We start from the raw sequence: 5,490 nt of genomic DNA, 5'->3' as shown, positions 1-5,490 counted from the left end.
GGACCCAAAGCAGGAAGTTTACAGCTACATGCAACTGTAGGTCCCTCAGAACCAATGTACTCTTCTGGTTTCTGAAGACACTATAAACAGAAAGGTATACACACCATCACCACCACTACCACCACTATCACCCCTGTCACCACCAACAACAAAACCACCATTAATGTTGCTACTAGTAGTATTTGTAACACTACCTTTTAAAAAAATCACCCTCACAATTCCACAACAGGATTTATTCTATGACCACATTCAGCTATTGAGATATCGAACAACAGAAACATAAACATTAGTGTTCACATGATATTTAAAAGTTTTGAAAACTTATTCCCATGGGAACATCCCTGAAAGGGATTGTGCTTTAACTCACCTATGTCAAATTCTTGTGTACCTTATAGATATACATTCATTTTCTTTCCTTCTTTCCAAAAATTTCTCCAATCTCTTGTATGTTATAAGTCGGATAATCCTAACATGTGATGTCTATGTTCAGTGTAGAGGAATGCCAGGGCAGGAAGGTAGGAGTGGGTGGGTGGTGGAGAACCCTCAAAGAGGCAGAGAGAAGGACATGGGATAGGGGGTTTCCAGAAGAAATACCGGGAAAGGGGATAACATTTGAAACATAAGTAAAGAAAATACCCAATAAAATAGAAAAAAATAAAAGAGATTTAAAATAAAAGAAAGAAAGAAAGTGAAGGAACTTCCTCATAATTATGGAGGCTGGAGGTCTCACATCAGGGTGTTGTCCAGACCATTGTAGGCTTATTTGGGGGGAGGCTGCAGATGGCAGGCTTCTTCCTCTGTTCTTAAGTTATCTTCCCTTTGTGTGTCTGAATAATGTCTTCTAAGATACCAGTGAAAATGTGTAATGACCCAGGTACTATGTGTCCAGAAACCATAGAGTGTGAAGTAATGTGGGCTGGGACTTTTGAGGTTTGTCAGGAGATATAAACTTCCTACACACATTTCTTGATTGCAGCATTGCCTTTACAAAATTCTTGTCAACAAAATAGTGGCTGAAGGAGGGTGAACATCTCTCTAGTCTGCATTTCCTATAGTGTCTAAATATGGAATTATAAAAACTACAATTACATGTGGAAAATTAATGCTTGGAGTTTTAGACCAGATTCATCTCAAGAACTTCAATGATTGAGTCTCCAGGGTAAAGCTGACAAAGTAGCTCTCCAGAGGCAATAAAAGATATTTTACTTGTGTCTTGAGAGAAGAACAATTAAAGGATATGGGAGAATAGGTATAGTGAATTCTTCCTGGCTAAGGCAAGTATAACACTTAATACAGCTTCTTAATGCTTTTTGATTTAGGGAATTCAGTTATCTAATGGTAAATAATGAAATTGTTTTACCATTAATCTTTGATTTGCTCATACTGTCATGATTCAAAATGGTACCAATCTGATAGAAGAATTGAGAAGACAAATATTATCTTTATATACTTTTTCCTTTCAAAATTGTTTCCAGATATATGAATTTCATCATCCTCTATAATGCAATAGTGAAGCAAATGGGTCATGAAGTTGGTGTCCCCCATCAGTGACCTGATTTCCAGAGGTACATGGCATACTGGCTATGTGTTATTCTGGTATAAGAAAAATAATCCCCAAAATAAAAGTTGTCTTCAAATGCAAAAAAAAGTACATATATCACTAGGATAGTTAAATTGCAAAACATTTATGATGTCTGATCAAGTATTTTGGCAGAACTCTATTATCTCTACTGTCCATATATATATATATATATATATATATATATATATATATATATATATATATTTAGAATTACCTTAGCACATTTATTGGAGGCAGATCTGCAATTCTCTATGGGGGTATCCTTTTCATTTCTTATTTTACAATTTTTAGTTCCTGATTTTACACATAATGCTCTTATCCTGCATTCATCTCACATGCTACAATTCACATGTGTCTGTTCAGATGTGCCTAGTAGTGCAATAATGTTAAAATTGTAATGGGGTAACTTAAATGATGTCTAATTGGATTTGAGGCTCGAGCCTTGGGATCGAATTCATGCCTGGTACTATAAACCTGGTCATGAACCCATGGCTGGAGACATCATAGCTATAAACTAGGGTTCTTACACTCATTTTCCTAAATGGTCATATTGTCAAAATACCATCTAAAAATTTGTATTTATACCCATGGATTTGCCGGTTCTTTATCTTTTTTAGAGATTTTTTTTTTGCATCTGGTTTTAGTTAATGCAGAGACTCATAAGAAATCAAAATATGTAGCATAATTGTGAGTGCTCAGTCATTGATGTTATCTCTATCACTCGCTACCCAATGCTCTGGAAATATCATGGAACAGGAAGTAGACAGTAAAAGTTAGAGAATGGGGTAGAGTGTTTTGAAATTGTCCTGTGTGAATATTGCCCTCTGAACATGAATTGGCCATTAGATAAATGTGCTCATATCCATTTATGGTTGCCTGCAGAAAAACTGCATAACAAAAAGCCTGTTAATATCCCAGGATGGATGGGGGAAGGGTGTCCTGAGTCCCCACTCCTCACTGAAGATCTATTTGCAGTTGATGACTACTAGATGAGAAAGACTTCCACACACTTTTGTTCTAGCACAACTATAATTTTTCGTATGCCCACATGGATGGCCACACATCCATGCACATATGAGCATCACAAATAAGCCTCAGTGGGTTGTATTGTTTAAAAATGTTAAGTTGTGGTATGGGCATATTGTGGAATGTATAGTGTGTTGGAGTGCTTACTGGAAAATCTAGCAGAACATGATACACTATCTTCACCTTTTCAATTATCAAAGAATAAAATACTATGTAAAACACAAAATGTTGTGAAAAATAAATTAAATACAAACATAGGAAGGTCTAATGCTTGTCTAAATGAAATTCTGAAACAGATAACTCAGGAAAAAGGAGTCAATAAATGATGCTGATTAATGTTACTTCTGAAGAACACCAGTTCCAATATCTAAGACCTATTTATTCCAAGAATCAATTTTTTCAAAAATTCTTCAGAAATCAACTCATAATCAGTTTTCATTATAGTTTAGTTCATCTCTCACCACCATCAGAAAAGTTTATCCATGTAGTAAACAGTGATTAATTCAATAACCCACAGTTCTTAAATTTGCAGACAATAAGAGACTTTAGAGTAGTGAGCATTAAATTGGGTTGCTATATTAAACTTTTATCTCCAATGTTCAGGGATCATTTTGGATGGGTTGGGACATATAATAGAGGCAGAGGTGTTGGATAAGTTTACTAAAACAGTGATTTCTGGGCACTTCATGGCAGATGGAAATATGAACTCAGCAGTTGTGACATGTGCAAGACCTGTACAAGCTTAAGCAAGACTAAATGCCAGAATGGAGCTAGAGGTTGGTCATGATGAGCCAAATTTGAAGAACTACTAGTGAATGATTGCTTCCTGAAGAGAGCCAGTTAACTTTATGAGTGTTTATCCAACTCCCCTGTATATTCATATACCCAAAAATGTATAGACAGCTTTAATTGGAATGGACAATTTTAAGAATTAATGGGACTTGAAGTGAGAGGGTATCTAACATGGTGACTCACAATTTTCTGTAACTTCGGTTCCAGAGGATCTGATGTACTCCTGGGCACTGTGGGTAATAGATACATGTGGTTCACATACATATATGCAGGCAAAATGCACCTTAACATAAAATAAAAATAATTCTTTAAAAAATGAATATACAAATTTGCATGCTTATGGAATAAGAGAAAGATATGGGAGGAATCAGGGAAGGGAATAGATGTAATAAAAATGCATTATATGGAATTATTAAAGTGTTAAAAAATATATTTATAAACATTTCATACAAAGATAGATCATATAGAATCTGAGTGAATCCAAAGAACATTAGCATTTTAACAGTTAAAGGAAGATCAATGAAAGGAATGCCGCATTTTACAATTATGTACATGAACATTCAGAGAAAATGGAAAGCCCTAGAAAGTTGAAGTTAATAAATTCCTTTATAAAGATTTAATTTAAGTTTTTATTTTGTAAATGCTTGTGTGTTGTTATGTGAGATTACACATATGTGTGGGTACAATTGCATAAGAGAGAAGAGGATGTCAGTTTCTCTGAGTTATAGAAAGTCATGACCCACTCAGGGTGTGAGGACTGGGAAACAAACTTCATTCCTCTAAAAAAACAGCAAGTGCTATTGATCATTGAGCCATTTCTCCAGCTTCTAATTATATCATTTTCAAGAGAAATATATAAGAGCAACTTTATTGAACAATAAAAAGCAGAAATTAGCACAAATTCAAAATTATAAAAGAATAAATAGATTTTCAAAAGGGAATGGTAGGATTGTTTTATGGCTCAATCTATAAAAGTGCTTATCATATAAGCTCTATGATCAGATCTTTCTCTTAACCTTCATAAATTATAAGGAAATGTTTGACTCCACAAAATTGCCCTCATGTTCTCACTAATGGTCTGTGACATATGTGTATCCACACAGACACTATGCACATATACACCTCAGATAATAATAAAGAAAATATATTTATAGGAAAAAAAAGATATAGGAAATAGGGCATAATCTATAAATACCCCAGAAAACTGTCTTAATGAGGCATCATGTAGATAACATTGACCTGTCTGTATGTCTTTGAAACATTGTCCTCATTGTTAATTGATGATGTAGAAGGATGAGGTACATTGTGGGCAGCACCATTCCTTACTCAGTGGGATCCTGAGAAGTACAATGGAGGAAAACTCTAGGTGAAGGCAAAAAAGCAAAGGCCTACATATTTAATCTCACCTTCTCATGACTGTGTAAACAAAGAAAATACATTGAAATCAGTAAGAGAGAATTGCTAAGCCAAATATAAAAGAAGGTCTCTCAGAATAACAGATTCATCAACTATTAATTGTAAAGGCTGGAAATGTGTAATTCAATTTCTAAAAAGACAACCACTGACAAGTCAAGATTCGTATACCTAGCAGAGCTAATTGTCATAACTGAAGGAGAAATAAAAAAACTTTATATGTTGAAAAATGTGTGATATGAATTAATAGCCATCAAGTTTGTTCTACAAAATAGACCTGAGATAAACAATTGTATTCTTAAAACCACAACAGTATAAGTTAGTCTCAGTAGTCAACTTGATACATCCCAGTGTTACCTTAGAGTCTCAGATGAGAGATTGTCCTCATCAGATTTGCCTTTGACTGTGTATTTGAGTGATTTTCTTTATTGATCATTGAGGTTGTAGGGCACACAGCATAAACCTATGGAACTTTTCTTTATGAGAAAACTAACAGAGTGAGACTCTGATTAAACAGTAAGCTGATTTTTTTAATTAGATATTTTCTTTATTTACATTTCAAGTGATTTCTCCTTTCCCGGTTTCCCCTCTGAAAAACAAAACAAACAGACCCGGTTTCATCTCCTCTTCCCTTGGCTCACCAACCCACCTTCTCCTTCTTCCTGGCCCTGACTTTC

The sequence above is a fragment of the Mastomys coucha genome, unplaced genomic scaffold (assembly GCF_008632895.1).
Source record: "Mastomys coucha isolate ucsf_1 unplaced genomic scaffold, UCSF_Mcou_1 pScaffold21, whole genome shotgun sequence".
NCBI lineage: Eukaryota > Metazoa > Chordata > Mammalia > Rodentia > Muridae > Mastomys > Mastomys coucha.
Note: the sequence above shows the minus strand (reverse complement) of the source record.